This window comes from Osmia bicornis, chromosome 1 (genome assembly GCF_907164935.1).
Source record: "Osmia bicornis bicornis chromosome 1, iOsmBic2.1, whole genome shotgun sequence".
Taxonomy (NCBI): domain Eukaryota; kingdom Metazoa; phylum Arthropoda; class Insecta; order Hymenoptera; family Megachilidae; genus Osmia; species Osmia bicornis.
In genome coordinates this window covers 7,689,184-7,705,312 of record NC_060216.1, presented here as the reverse complement: position 1 = coordinate 7,705,312, position 16,129 = coordinate 7,689,184, and the positions used below count along the sequence as shown (strand labels likewise).

The following is a 16,129-nucleotide window of genomic DNA, read 5'->3' as shown; positions in this document are numbered from 1 at the left end:
GACTTCCACAAATCCCTCTTCCGCCCCTGCTTCACGGAATCGCCATAGCTCCCGTTCACGGACCTGCCCCCCCCCCCTACCATCACCTTTTCTTCTTCTCTTTCTTCTCCTTCTTGTCCGTCACTGTTTACCCATTCCCCTTTGTCTGCCGCTTCTTAACGCGAGCTACGACCACGTCCTGCGAACTGTGATGCACTCTGATCCCACCCTTTTTCACTACCCACCCTCTCGCGACGTGTTCACGTTGATTCCTCTTCGTGCTCTATAGCCTCGACACCGATGCTTCGCCTTTGATTCCCGAGAGGACGAAACGAGAGCTCTCGCTGCAGTAGCGTATCGCTAAAAGGGCAACGAATCTCCTACTCGAGCCGTGCTTTTTTTTAAATCTGAACGCGGATTAATTGGAAACATTGGAGTCCGAGATCGTTGGATTAAACGAAGCAATCGTTCCAGTGACTGCGGTAACTCGACTGTTTCCATAATCGAAGAAAAGTTGTTGAATAGGAATTCGCTGTATCACCGAGTCCGCATAGGGGAAAGAAGTCGAGAGATAAAGAATCTGTAAGTCACGGTAAGTTTCAGAAGGCATACGTCCAGACTGCATGCTCGTTCTATCGAGAATGCTTCTGCGCAGACGCGGTTGCCCGCTACCAGTCGGATCTCTAATCCTTCCGCGCGCGAACAAGCGTCAATCAGTATCAAACTACATACTATGTGCGAGCGCACCCTCGGAACGTGACCAATACATATATACGATCGTTCCTGCTACTTTCATTTTTCTCCCTTTTATACCCCCTTTATCGTCCTGCTTCGACACTTGACTAGAGTTATTTTTACCCCTTTTTTTTCCTTCTTTTTTTTCCTTTCATATTGCGTTAACGTCTACCCTCTTATGTACACACATGTAACACCACTGAAAGATAAATATTGAAAATTGTTTGTATCGAGAGGAATAAAAACAAGCAAAATTGTTAACAAACATCCGGTTAAACAAACACGAAACTGCAATGCAAACGTTCCGACTTTTCACAAGAGTTAATCGAAATATCCTTTGAATTGAGCAGGGAACGAATTCTTCGACAGTTTCGCACAATGCCTGGTAATATCTCGCCGCGCTCCTTTCTCGTACTCCCCTCCGGCTCCCTTGCCGCCCTCGCTCGCTTGATCACGTTGGATCGTACGATGTACAGTTCATTGTGTCCAGGATAGAATCCAATCAAGGGGCTGGCGAGCCACTTTCGAGCGTCCACGTCACGGCCAATCAAACGTCGCTACTCGTGCATGTAAATACACGTTTGAATAGCCGCGTGAATTTATAGCCCCGGCAACTGGTTGTCTTGACCTCTCGATCTGGCGCTCGCGGTTCGATCTGGAAACGAACGACGAGAGAAGGAAGGGACGGAACGGAACGGAAGTCGTGGCAACAGAATTAAAAAGTATAAAGCGTGAAAGACAGAAACGGTAGAATCGGTGGCGAAGGTGTAAGTTAAATTCGAACGATGGTCGCCGTGCGAGCGGAGCGACTAGATGTTCGTCACAATCGGCACGAGATATGGAAATTTAGTTATATGCCTACCCACCGTCCTGGAAACACCGTGGGTATTACGGTAATACCCTCCTCCGCCAGCCGCTTCCTGCCAAGCTATCCTTCTACCAACGGACAGCTAGCCCCTCTCGGCCACCCTTCGACTTCCAGCGACACGATCAACTCGACAGGGCCGTATTATCCAGGCCGTATACCTAACTATGTAAATAGAAGTCAGCGGAAATTGGTCTTTCCAGCTGGAACGTGACCTCGCGCCAACGTCGTCTTAACAGAAAAACCGTCGCGGTCGGCCGTCAATTTCCATCGACGTACATACTAGAAACGCGTCCACCACGATCCAATTGCATTTAGATAGGCAATCTTGCCTTTGCTTATATACCGGGTACAGGTATAACAGAATGATCGAGAATGAAAATAATAAGATCAAACATCTTAACGAGAATCGCTTGTAATGAGGCAAATTTCGCATCGGGACTGATCGAAAATGGACATGTGTTATACGACGCGTCGATGCGAACCGTTACGCGCGAAAACACATACGAGGACAGGATTTCAACGGACGGAAAATGCGTGCATTAGCCAGGCTTATCGTATCGAAACCGGTATGACTAGGTTGCAGCTTAATCGCTTATCGCGAGTCTGCATAAAACATGTTTCGCGTATGTACGCGACGCGACAGGATCCACTACTTAACGCACCCGCATACACGCGGGACATACTTTTTCCGCTCGAACCGTGCGACTATCCGCGTTTCGTTTCCTAATATATATATTCTACTATCGCGGGACGGTCTGATTTGCGGTCCCTTGGCTTGTAACTTGTAATCACCGGTGATTATTCTCGTTCGCGAAACGCCTTCCTCGTTCGAGGCGCATCCGTGTCTCTTAGAGAACGGTGGTGGAAACGCGAAACGCTTTAGGCGAACGGGTTCCTAGCGAACGAAATTGATCTGTCCGACCGCCGACGAACGACAGGACGTATTATCTCGTGATACGCGAGAATAATAGACGTATAACATGGAAGAACGAGGAGGAATCGTGCATGAAATACAGATACAGATTCCCTGGATATGATTGTCCGTGAGGAGATCGGGTACAAGACTACTATAGGAACGACGCTCGAGGATTTCAATCGACGCGTCAAAAATGCCCGGCTGATTCGATTCGCTCGAGAGGCGAGCGTAAATCGAAAAGTAGAAATTATCCACGAAACGATTGCTCGTTTTTGAACGACTTTCAACAGTGACCGATCGACGCGTACGCCTCCGTATATACTGTATATAGGATAGAAACGCGCGCGGAGAAGAGCGACCTTCTCGCAATCTCCTCTCGATCCAATATCCGAGTTTTTTGACAGCAATTTCGGTCACGTCCGATAATATATCTGGATCATTAATATAAAGCTCGGACCACACACCGCGCGTCCCTCGCGGGGAAATTGCTTTTCAATCCCCTATACCGCCCTCCCTCTTCCCCACATGATAGGGCGCTCTCCTTGCCACCCCACCATCGCCGTCGCTACCATCCGTCTTTCGCTCTGCTTCGGTCCCTGCTTCGACTTCTCCGTTCCCCTTTCCACCCTCTCTACCATCTCCAGCTCCCACCTTTACTTTTCCCTATACCTCTGTCTCAATATCCAACTTCGTTCCGCCACCCTTCCACAGTTGCCCCTCTTTCCATTTCCATCTCTATATTGCCCTTCTTTTATTTCGCGAATGAATCCGTTCTCCGTGAAACGAGCGCGTTTCTTCTTCAATCTCGATGTTGCTTTGTAAATTGGTGACAAAGTTTAATGCTCCAATCGCGGTGAAAGATCGCGATCTACGAGTCGTTTCCAAGTTCTTATAACCATCTCTCGTACCGTGCAAACGTACGCAGTTGTTCGATTGCGCGACCACCGTGGTCGGTACACGTCCATTAGCACGCGACCAGAGCTAATGGGGAAAATGCGCGTACACGACCAAACGTGTTTGTATCGTGTACAACGTAGAAGCAGAACTGGAAGCGCGGTGGAAAAACGTAGAAACACGAATAGAGTGTAGGAGAGAGGGTGGATACTCGAAGAGCAGAGGGTAAATGGTGGCGGTGGTGTACATACGCGCGACACAGAGAGCGTCGGAGAAGCGTGCACGGACAACCCTCCATAAAGAAGATCCCCTCGATCAGATAAAAAATGTATTATAGCCGCCATGATACAGGTCTCGATACTTCGACGAGACTTCCCCGGGAACGGACAGCGTATCCTCCCGCAGGATTCAACCCCTACCCTCCCCTTCATCCCTCCTCCTTTACCCCGTTCCACGATCGGTGGCGCGTTTCTCTCTTTCTGCCGAACGCGACAGCTTCTCCACTCCGCCCCCCTTCACCTGGAAATTGCTATCGGGCGATTCAACCTCGAATGCAGATCGCTGCACTCTCTCGAGTCTCGAGGATGACATTCGACGAAATTAGATTCCGAGGAAAGGAAGAGGAAACACGCATGTAGCTGTCCTCCAACCCCGACGCTCCGCCGCCCGACCACCAACCGCCCCTTATTTCTGCTTCGAATTCAACTCCTACTTCTCGTTCGGAATCCCTTCTTCCGGCCCGGCGAGACGAGGAAAAATCTACTACTTCCCGTTACTAGCCAATCTATCGAATGGGATGCTTCCGATCGAAACGAGGAAATCGCTCGAATCTCTAAACAGTCTTCCTCTCTACTGTGCACAGATGACGAGTTGCTTAACGAAATGCTCGTTCGCTTAGTTGTGATTCCAATTTTCAGATTTTCGCAACGATACGCGTTAATGTAAACGTAAACCGGAAACGGATCTCTGCGGTAAACGCCGCCAGAACGAAACAACGAAGCTGTTACGAGGTAAAAACAATCCTCTCTACGCCACAACATCAATAACATTAGTCTAAGTAATGTAATTGGCCGGCTTCCCTGCACGATAGTGCTAGCCGTATCGTGCAAGCCGACGCTATATATTGCACCGCGGTCGTGCGCTCGTCCGGTGTCGTCAAATCCAATTTCACCCTATCGAGGTCAAAAAGAGTGAAGGTAAAACAAAGGAAAATAAAATTGATACTTGAGATACGTAGATGGAACATGCTTGTAAAACTGGCCAGATTTATATGCGCATTGAAAAAAAAAATGTGAAAAAATTACATTTAGGTCGTGTAGCAAACAAAGTGGGCAATGGGCTCTCAGGGAAATAACTACATTAAGTCGATTGGATCGGGTTTGCTTTTTTCGTTGATGCTTTCGAAGAGCCACGGCCAACAAATTCCTACCCCACTACTGTACGAATCCTGACATCCTTGACGTTCCGCGAATACATTTTTAGATTGGATGGCAAGATGCACGCAGCAAAACAAACGAAACAACGAGAAGGTAAGAGGCAAAGCAGCATGGACAATCGGGGAATATTGAGATAAAAATAGAGGTCGAAGGTTGACGAGGGGGTGGAAAAACGTGGAAAAGGCAATATGCGAGACGGGGGTTGGTAATAATAGCTGGCTGGGCAAAGGAAACCTGCTAGACTGGGGGGAGCGTTTAATTCATTACAGACATTAAAAAAGTAAATTGCCCCGTGTCTACGAAAAGAGGAGAAAAAATGAAAAAAGAAGACGGGAAGATGATCAACGGACGAACGGACATTCGACCACGAAAATATTTAATTAAATTCACGACCGCAAGATACGCCTGTTTCGTTTGCGCTCGCTGAAGCGTACGCCTGAAAACCGAAAGTAATTATCTCGGCCTTTCCAAACGAGCGGCCACGTCTCTTTTTCGTGGAAAGAACGGGGATCGCCGCGTCGATGGATTGTTCCTCCGATATCGTAGGAAAGAAAAAAAGGAAAAAGAGAAAAGAGGCCGGAGGACGGATGAAAAGAAAGGGGTGCCAACAGTTTGGCCCGCCAAACTCTACGCTCGATCTTTGGTTAATACTTTTTCTGTCGCGTCCCAGGAGAGGCCGCAACGTTTCCAACGAATTAGGCGCATGACTTGCGACTTTCATCTTTCACCAATGTCCAGTCCAGTGCAGCAGTTCACTTGACCAGACGGTCTTTAATCGGCACTGTGACACATTCCTCTACCGACCTGGCTCTGTGCCACTTCATCGATCGTTCGATCGATCGATCACGCTCGAAGAACCCTCGCGAACAACGATAACTGTTTACGAGTTTCTGAATTAATTATTGCGCACGGCAGATGATCGTCTATTTATGTTACATTATTTGCCACGTATGTATGTACACGAGACGCATCAAGCATACCCTCTGGCAAATATACGGCTGAGTGAACAATATGTTATTACGAACAAGCCTTGTAATCGACCCCTTATATCATCCCCCTCGCGCAACGCAATCTCATTACTGGAGATGCACTTTCTGTATTAATACCGTAAGGAATTAACTTTCAGAACGATATGGGATCGAAACGTCGCCGACAAGTTTGTGCCGAGTGTACGTGTGTACACACACGTTGATTTTTAATAAAACGAACGATTCCATTATCGCTTGAAATTTAATTACACCAAAGACAATTCAATATTCAAGTATACTCCGTCTAAAGAGGAATATCAGCTATGTTGCATCGATGCCTATGAAGGAATAATTTATTTAAGGGAAGCTTTATTGGCACGAAGCACTTTGTGAATAAATACTAAATCGATGATTTCTGAATTTTGGAAATTTATTGGTTAATCTTCGTTATCATAGAAATCGTTCATTGGCTATTAATTACTTTGTACCTTGTCGTTTATTATCGAGCCAGCATCGACGTATTAAATTGCACACACTTTCATCCCCTACTTTCATCTACATTTTGATTTCCCTTTCGACAATTTCACGATGCGATTCGCCGTTCGACACCGAATCGGGCGGGCAATTGCATTCGTGCCGCGGGAGATCGTTTTAAGCGTTCCGCGACATAATCGCTAATTTTCCTTCGAGCGACGAATAATCTGACGGTCGGATTGCACGGCCGCGAATTTAATGGATTCCATCGATTTATTAGCGGGCGAAACGCGTTCCAACAGCGAATAGATTCGACCGATCACCGCGTACCAGGATACACAGGAAGGGGTTAATACGTACACGGGCATTGTAACGGGTCGCTAGAATCGTTTGTCATCGAGTTTCACGCGTTCGATACGAAAAATACGCTACGACCAACTCGAAAGATCTCCTATCAAAATATATTTTTCCATAGAGCAATCCGAGCTGACACGGAGTAGGTAGAGGGAATGGGAAGAAAAACAACCGCCACGATCGTGCAATTTAGAGTAAACTTAATTGGGAAGCGTCGTTCAATTGGACAGGGAACGAATCAGACCGCTAATCGAATGCGATACAGCGGATATTAAGGATTCCAAACTCGAGCATCGACCTTACGGGGACGATTCCGTTGGATTCGTCGGAGTTGTTCCAAAGTTACGAAAATTCGTTAATCGTTATGGTAAATGTTCTCATTATCGATCAATTGCATATTTCATTTCATTAAAAAGAATTTGAATATTTTTCCTCTATTAACTTGCTCCTCGCACTATGCTTCCCTATAAATACCAAGAAGACTTAGACTCTCACCTTTGAGGTACGCAAGACGTACTGTCACACCAGCAAAGCTAGTATAATTCCAAACTAAATTAAAATTTAACTCGACGCCATAAATCCGAGAGGTTAATACATCGAAATTAATGCAACGGGATCATCGAAAAGAATGGGAAAAAAAGGTGTTCGCGTTCGATATAAAGCCGATAGCAAACGGATATTCGATCAGGACCACGTGTATCCGATAAGCCGAGGTCCCCAAAGGTGGCAAGGAATCTTGCAATCGGTGTATCGGTTACGGCGTCGTATGGTGTTCCTTCGTGTGGTATGGGAATGCAACGCGGGATCACCGGCTGACAGCTTCCTAATGGAACCCATAAACAGCACGCGAAGCACGTTATGTTTTCCAAATGAAATCCCGAAAATTGGTTTTGAGAGTCGACGCTGGCGTACAACGTTCCCTCTCTTTCTAGCTCTCACCCTCGTGCTGGCAATCCGCACCCCCTGCTGCGGTCGGACCAGCAGCAGCAACGCGTGCAACGGTTCGATGTATCGGTGACTGCGAGCGTAATAAATAGTTTATCGCGGATCGACAGCACCCGTTACTAATGTCTTTTATCAAACGACCGATTCCATATTTCCGATTACCACGGCTACATTACTTCGTCCACGCGGAATCATTAAACCGTCGCTCTTTCGAAAAGCAGACGTGTTTAAATACAGGCCAAAGCTATTAATGACAATGAAAGCACGCTGATTTCGCGTAAGATTAATTAAACGTTCCGCGTATATACACGTGCACCAGCCGCTAATAGTGCTCCCTTGATCGTTTCGCGTTCGTTTCGACCGTCGACCACAGGCAACGCCAGCGAATACCGTCTCTTGCCGTTCTCGGTTATTCGTAGCGAAATTTCGGAAAAGGGTCGCCTCCCCGACTGGCTGCTGCGTAATTACTCGGTTTTCTTCTAATTAGCGAGGCGAATGCGCACCGCTTAGACAGAGACGCCTGATCGTTTGCGAAAACGGACGGACGGCGCGACGCTAATTCCAAGATAATTGGCCGCCGGTCCCCGCGAAATTTATGACCGGCTAATTGGTAAAAACGGTGTTTTCCAGCGTCGCGTACACGTACGAGAGGAAAGGAGACGACCAAAGTCGAGAAAATGCTCGTCGAGCTCGGCCAATCAGTAAATGCGACTTAATATCATTGGAAATCGACTAGATCCGAGGGGACGTTGATTTATTGTCGCCTTTTGATTGCAAATGAATAATTATAACAACAAAAGGATGCATATAGAGGAAACATCGATTGACGTTCGATCGCGCCAACTGTGACAACAATTTCAGTTCATTGACAGAGTCTGTAATCGAAACAGAGAATTGTTTCTTTATGAATATTTAAAAATAATATTCTGATTGAATATTCTTTAGGAATTGAAAACAATCTCGCAGGAAAATAGTGAAAAAATTGAAGCAGTGGTTTCTCAAGCGATGAAATTTTCGCGAAATATTAACGAGAAGTACCATCGAACCATTGCGAAAGGAATCTCGCGCTTTGTTCGATGAAATGACATTGCGTAATTAGTCGGTTATCTCGCCGTTTAATTTAATTTTCCGTCCGATGACGCGTCTACTTTAATTACAAGCACCACTCGTACGTGCCCGATTAATATTCATCCTCCAATACTCTAATAACGTACTACTGTAATATCGTACCCGACGTAATGCCGTAAATGTAATAATAGCCCGATTATCGTCATTTACGCAGAAATAATTATTCCTCCGGTTGGAAGCGGCCGGTATTGTACAATAGCGAAAATGGCTATCGGCGCGATGAGGCGGAAACGCGAAAAAGGAGTTGGCGCCAGCCGAATCCGTGAATCGAATCGAATCGAATCGAATCGAATCAAATTGAATCGAATCGTAATTGAACAAGTGTACGAGTCAGGAATTAAAATCATGCAGTATCTCGAAGAAAACACGCATCTTCGTGTTCTCTTAAAAACACTGTAAAATCTCTTCCATAAAAATATTCTGTATTACATTTTGTACGATACATGATAACAAATTACGCGTAACAAGCAATGTCAATTAAAATTCATTTTCTTCTCTTTGCTCAAACGTTACTGTAGAATATTAAAATCTGCCTGGAGCTTCCTTGTAAAAAAACGAATAATTATGCATAATAAAGGACATCCATCTACCTTTCAGTATAGTTTAATGTAACATATGAATTGTAATTTCTGTATAACTTTTAATTGAGTCGACGTCGTATAAAAATTTAATTAATCATTCAATTATACGCGAGCGATAAGCAGAAACGTGGTTGCTATACCGTTGTCGGATGGCTTCCGTAAATTTCAATGTTTCGCTCAGCTGCGAGAAACAGTTGGAAAGCAAGGCAAGCAAAATGCATTAAAGAATCACGATCGAACGCGGTGAACTTCCTCGTCGAAGTCCGTAAGTAATGCGCCGGCGAAAGATTACTTTGGAGAAGAAGGTTGGCCGTATTTACGCGGCAAAATGGATACGAGGGGTCGGCTCGATCAAGATCCCATACCAGCCTCGCGAAATTATATTTGATTCTAATCTAACAAATGGGACGGGAATGCAATCTATTTATTTACACTTGGCTTCAACGAACCGCGGTGATAGTATTGTCGAGCAATCTTGCTACTCTAGCTGGACCGCCATCGATTTCACCCACTCACGTTTGCTTCGAAACTTTCGTTCTTGTGGCACGCGGTTACCACCGCAAGTTATTGAACAAATTCAAGTAGAAGAAAAAACCTGGCTAAACCAACGGCATTTAATAACAATACGTCACGTAAATTTGATGTCTACTTTAATTCAAAGACTTACTTTTCTGAAAGAATTGAAAGACAACGAAAGAACGAAGGATCGGATAGAATGGATGAAGAAAAGAGAAAAGAAGAAACGAGTGGCGGACAAAGCGGACGTTTTACGCAGACGCGAGAGGAAACGCGGTACAATTCGCTCGAATGTTTTCGAACATCGCCACTTCATTCTTCCTGTCTCTCCTCGTTCGATAAACGAACGAAAGGACAATTGTTTGGCGGCGTAAAAGACAGCTGGTCGAGCAGAGACGCGACGCGAGGCGACGCTCTGGGACGAAGTGGCTATTTTCCGCCGACTGCTCACCGATTAAAAATCGAATCCCCCGCCAAGGAACGGGAGAAGACCATTTGAATCTACGATCCGCCACGTTTGTAACGAACGTTTACACGTCTTTCGTTTGCTTCTCCGGCCCGTACAGGACCGCTATGAAAAGCGTTGTTGCACGAGCGCACAAAAGGTTTCAGCGAGTCTATAAAAGGCTACGTGCAACTACAACCCGTCGATATTTATCCGATGGTATATATTTTCTGCCGAACGGAAACTATCAAAGAGAGAATCGAATGGAATCGAATGGAATCGAATGGAATCGAACGCGCGCTCAAGGGGGCAAAGCAACGACGCGACGAGTCTGATTATTAATGGGCATCGAATAATGAGAATAATGGCCGGGACAAGCGTACGGGGCTCTCTCTTGTCAGCTAATCCAGCATGGTTGCTCACTGTCCGATCTATTATTGGAGATCGCGTTAATCTTGGTAATGCGATATTATTGCGGTCAACGCTCGTATCGTGACACCGGTATAATCGTCGAAGTCTCTCTATACGCTGGAGAATCCATACAGAAATCCGAGACATTGGCCGGTGCAGGAAACGAGAACATACTGGACATTAATTATCGGAAGATCGAGACGACGCGACTGGTTGCTTCTTGGACGAGGGTTCATCAACCCCTTCGATTGTACGCTTTCGAAAAATCAGAGACAAACGAAAGAAATTCGGTCGACCGATGTCCTCCGGGCCAAACGATGCCCGGAAGAGCATTAATAACCTTGAAATCCATCCGTTCGCGAGGCAGTCGGTACGTGTGCGAGATAATGGAGAACAGGCGTGCGCATTACGTTGCATAATTAATCGAGCAGCCGATATCCAATTGATAACTACGCCCAGTTCCTTTGTTTCGTTAGCGGAGGCGTCACTTCCAGGCAACCGATCCAATACTTTTATTGATAAATGAACCGCCGGCAGCGTGATTTCTGGAGGGGTCGGTTACCAAGTCCAGCATGCGAGAAAGAGAGAGAGAAAGAGAGAAAGGGGAACGTCAATAGAAGCTGGCCGATGGACGATAACCATTGTGGAAGTGGCTTTCGAAGCTCGAGAGGGATAGCCAGCAGGCTGGCAGAGAGATTAAGGGAACAAGAAGAAGGAAGGTTATAAACACGTATTACGAACTCATTAGTAGGTCCATTAGGAACGAGAGCTAAACACATCAACGTTGCGCCATTATCGCGACTCGAACTCTAATTAGACCGCTCATTATGTCGCGTTTAAATATTTCCTTACATCGATGCCTATTCCGTATCTCTCTGCTGTGTTAGCTCGCTCGTTACGCTAGCGAGACACCGTTTGCTCGATGCAGCTTGTACGAACGAACCTCGTTGTGCAATTAATTCTACCAATTTACTCTAAAATTTATCGTTGCCGCGGGGAGGACGGTGGGACAAGTCGTCTTGCTGATTCGAAATTAATTGCGAACCAGCCGACGCGAGGCGACGCGACGTCGACTCGATCAGCTTCATAATCCGTACATTGCGCGCCATTCCGGGTAATTCGAGATTGACAAATGTCACGGTGACTGTGACGGACAGATTCTAAATAATAGGAAATTAAAACCGGGAGAACGATATTCGATGATTTCATAAATGTCCGATCGCTCGTACGGATACACCTCGGATCGAACGAGCTATTTATTTGCGATTCGACCATACCAGAGACGTTTGATTAGCATATCGTATCATCGAAATCGAGCTAGCATCGCGATAGCGGCTCTCGAGGCTTTTTCTTTTTTCCTCGAACCTTCAATTTTCCAACTGTTAACCGAGCACGATTTGTTCGAAAGGATCTTGGCTCGTCGATCTCGTTCGACAGGATCGCGTGGCCGCGCTTTCCCCGAGAATTTAAGATAAAGAAAACGGCCCGCTCAAAGAAAGAAGGAGAAGAAGCAAGCGAGGGTGAGACGGTAAACGGTTATTGGAGGGGTGGGAAAGGACGGCCGTGAAGTAAATAGGAGTCCTGGCCGTTCTGCCGTAAAATTGTATGTGAAATTGTGCGATGTGTCTTGCGAATTGAATCGCCGGAAACGACATTGATTTTATTGCTTGTTTTCAGGGCTGTATACCTCGTTCCGTTCTCCTTCTTTCTACCTTCTATCTGAAAACCGTCCTCTCCTCTCTTTTCTTCTATCCTTGTACCTACTCTTTTTTCTCTTCTTTAAATCAACCACCGTACACTTTCTATCTCGTTTCTTATGCATTATCGCGAATACGTTAGATACCTTAAAATCTTTCGGAGAAAAAAAAATCGCAGCAGCCACGAACGAACGAGTGGTCTTCAATGAGGCGAATCATCAGGGAGGAAAAACTTTTTGATAACCGTATCAAGGGATTCGAGTTGGAAAATCGTAATGGAGCGGGATTAATTGGGCTCGTTAGCGCGATCAGAAGGATTGGTTGTATCGACGGATAAAATTGCAATATTTTTATAGATACACCGAGAAGATTATCCCGGGTAAAAAGCAAGGGGGAAAAGAGAAGAGGGTTAACAACCGTCCGCGGGTTCCGCCCATAATTTGTTTTCAATGATTTACCACGGGCTAATTGCAGAATGCAGCGAGCGGTAATATCGCTTTGCAGCGTTACGTCCGGGAGCTAGCTATACTTTAGTTTGCAATTTAAACTTTACTTCCTCCGGAATTGATTAGCTTTTAGTAATTAAGCAAGCAACGCCTTGGACCTCCCCTACCCTCGACGAACCTCTCTCTCTGTTTCAACCCCAACCCCCGTTCGTTATATCCACCACCTTCTCCCTGCCTCTTCTCCTTCTTCGCCTGTTGGCCTCCTAGGTTTTCCCTCTTCTCTCCTTTCTACTCACCGTCGTCGTCGGACACACCACTTTAGATCGCGTTCGTTGCGCCTGCGTGAGAGCACGCGCGCGCCCTTTCGCTCCTACAATTGCATACACGCACCCATACAACCGCTTCACGCACCCACTTACGCGTACACGCGCGCCAGGCCACCCAAACTTCCTCTGCCTTCAACCCTCTAACCCCTCCTCCTATCTCTCTCTCTCTCTTTCTCATACTCTCCCCCACTTTCCACATTGCGCGGGTGGGTTTTAATCAACGCTTTACGAGTGTGAGACAGAGGAAGTTAAGCCGAGGAGAAGCCAGAAGAGTGGTAGATGGGCGCGTATACACGTACATCAAACACAGCCGCGCCCCTGTGCGTGTGTGCCGGCCCAGTCGCGTATATATATTTTTTGACGCGCGAAAACGTAACCCCGAAGCTGGAAGCCTCGCGTGTGTTTTCCGTTGAATCGAGTGCGAAGCAATTTCGGCAAGGAATGCGTTTCCCTCGATACCTCGTATACAGGGTATAGCTTGCCCAGACGGGACAGGCTCAACCAATTTCAACTTCCATTATACACCCTTACCCGATTCCGTGGACGTATTTCCAAAGTATGCAAAGCGACTGATCTGGATTTCCATGGTAATCTCGACGGTTTACGCATCTCTATCCCCCTCATGGCCGCTTCTTTCGTCTTATCTTTTCTAACCTTTCATTTCTTTTACAACCAATAACTTCAACTTTATTTTTCCCTGTATAATAATATTTCTTTTTTTTTTTTAAATAAATATACAATGATTATGGTGTTGCATATTGAAATTGTTAAAAATGAATGTACAAGAGTGAAAGGAAACGTTGATGGCCAAGGGTTTGCGTTTCCAAACTCTGCCTGCCTCGCTGCAGGATACGGAAGTTCGCGCGATCTCGCCACGTGCCACGACGCCCGACGAATTTAAAAACGCAATTTACGGACAATAGAATGGCGGTCGAAGTTCGGTAACCTTGTCTGTGCAGAGAATATAGGCAGCCTATGTAGAACAAGGACTACGGTAGGCCGCGATCTTATCGAAGGAAAACGATGGAGGAGAGAAATTTTCGCGGTGCCGCGAGCCGATTCCCATTCTTCGACAGCCATGCTACCCCTCCTCCATCCCGACGTCGTAAAAATGTTGTTTTTTAATTTAGGGGACGCCGCGAGGTTAATATACGGCTTTAATTCCAGGATTTCATTTAGGGGTTGGTCGTCTCCGCGTTTCGAGGGTGAGATTCGCCGGAAATATCAGATATAGAAAAGGTGACGGAAGAGAGAGGGAGAGAGAATAACAAGGATACGCTTTAAAAACAAGAGCAAAAGCACGATTATTCCGCTGAATCAGCCTGGAAAAACAATTTACTAATTGTTTCAAGCCACGTAAAATTTCGGTTAAATCGTTTAATCGGGTAATCGTAATGGTGGAAGAAATTGGTGCCGGTTTGGCAAATGTTGGAGCGACCTTGCAGCACCGTTTCTCGCCCTAACTTCGGCGGTCGGTCGCGCTAAGGCAATTAAAGCTCCACCCAATTAATGCCTCGGCGAAGTTGGCGGGGGTGGTGGTAGCGGACGTTGCGAGGGCCGCCAACGGCGCGGTTCTCCAACAAACAACCGCCGCTTTCTTGCCTGCCAGACGCCGCGTCATACGGAAATTTCATTTGGCCATTGAAACGAAAATGTACGCCCGCGTGGCTAGCATTTCATTCGGTCGTTGAATGCTATACGCGGATCGCCCGATAATCCTCGATTTATACAGCGGCCAGATTCTAAAGCACGATGCGTTTAATCGCGTAATACTCGTAACCGCGTCCACCCTGCTTCATTCCGCCTCGAATTACAGCGTGACCGTTTAAGATGAGAATCAAGAGGCGAGAAAGGCAAAAAGTGCTCCCGACATTCGCGCTGCGACTGATGGAAGCAGGCACGCGCGAAATGAAATCGGCCAGTCCTCGTGACGCGAGCTTATGCGCGTCTCAAATCGCGGAAACGATAAATCGGCAACGACCGATCATTCATGCAAAAACAAGATAAACGCGAACTCCTGCTGCGTTAACGTACCTGCGAGACGTAAACAACGCGTCGTCCGGCGAAATGACCCGGTTGGAATGCCCTTCGATTCGGAGTCATTCGGTGACACAACGAAAGGCGCGTTGACGCGATGGAATAAAAAGATCGTTCGTTTTAACGTTAATTAAAACGTCCCGCATCGGAACCAGCAGATCGGTGACCACGCGAGCATCGCACAGGCAAAAACAGGATCAACACACCGGGATCCGCGTCGATTTCGTTTAATAAGATCTATCAATTGGTTCGTTTCGGTGCTTTGTAAACAGATCTCAATTGTTTATCAAAGAATCTCATTAATACCGTGTATGCATCAAACACAGATTCATTCGTAAGATAATATTACTATGTACTCACTCAGGCAGCAGGAGCCGGAGATTCGACAGAAATCCTTAAACTTCTTTATAGGGTAGTAGTGTACGTACAGCTAGTAGTCCGCTGGATCCTCAGGATAGATGGATGAATGTAGTTTTCAACGACACTCACGTAATCACACTCGATTCGTACGAAATAGAGGAAGAAAGGAGAAACGAAACATATCCAACACTCGGAGTCACTTGTCGCGCGATATCGATCGATCGAGCGTACACGCGTGCCGCGGAGTCACGCCGCGAGTACAGTGTTCGTTTGGTTGCACCGTCCGTGCAACGTAGACGGTGTGTTCGAAATGCACGCGGTTACGCGTCTGTGACAAGAAGGCGATGCGTTATTGCCGGTGCGCGCCGCTGCCAGGGGTTCAGCCAGCAGCGAGCAAGAGCAGCAGAGGCTGCCGGTTAGCTCGCAACGGCAGCTCACTTCGGAATGAAGAGGAAACGCGAGGGTACGCGAGGCGACGCGAGACCGCCAACCGCTCGGCGCACTCTCGGCTAGACTTTGCTTCGACACACTCGGCCGACTCGTCTCGTCGCGTCGCGTCGGTTCTCGTCCTTCGGCGGCCACTCGTCGCTCCATACTGCGACGTCAGTTGGCA

The 16,129-nt window shown here is 46.7% G+C and overlaps 1 protein-coding gene across 2 annotated transcripts in view; it reads right to left on the bottom strand.

Moving 5' to 3' along the window:
* Positions 1–16,129, bottom strand: part of LOC114875472 (LIM domain only protein 3-like) — a 70,407-nt gene that overhangs the window by 34,726 nt on the left and 19,552 nt on the right. Inside the window, exon 1 of one of the 2 annotated variants that reach the window (XM_029185787.2) lies at positions 15,517–16,064. The exons of the other annotated variant lie outside the window; for it this stretch is intronic. The gene's annotated coding sequence lies outside the window, so the exon portion shown is untranslated. Of the gene's footprint in view, positions 1–15,516; positions 16,065–16,129 lie in introns of those variants that run through there. 2 annotated transcript variants of the gene reach the window in all.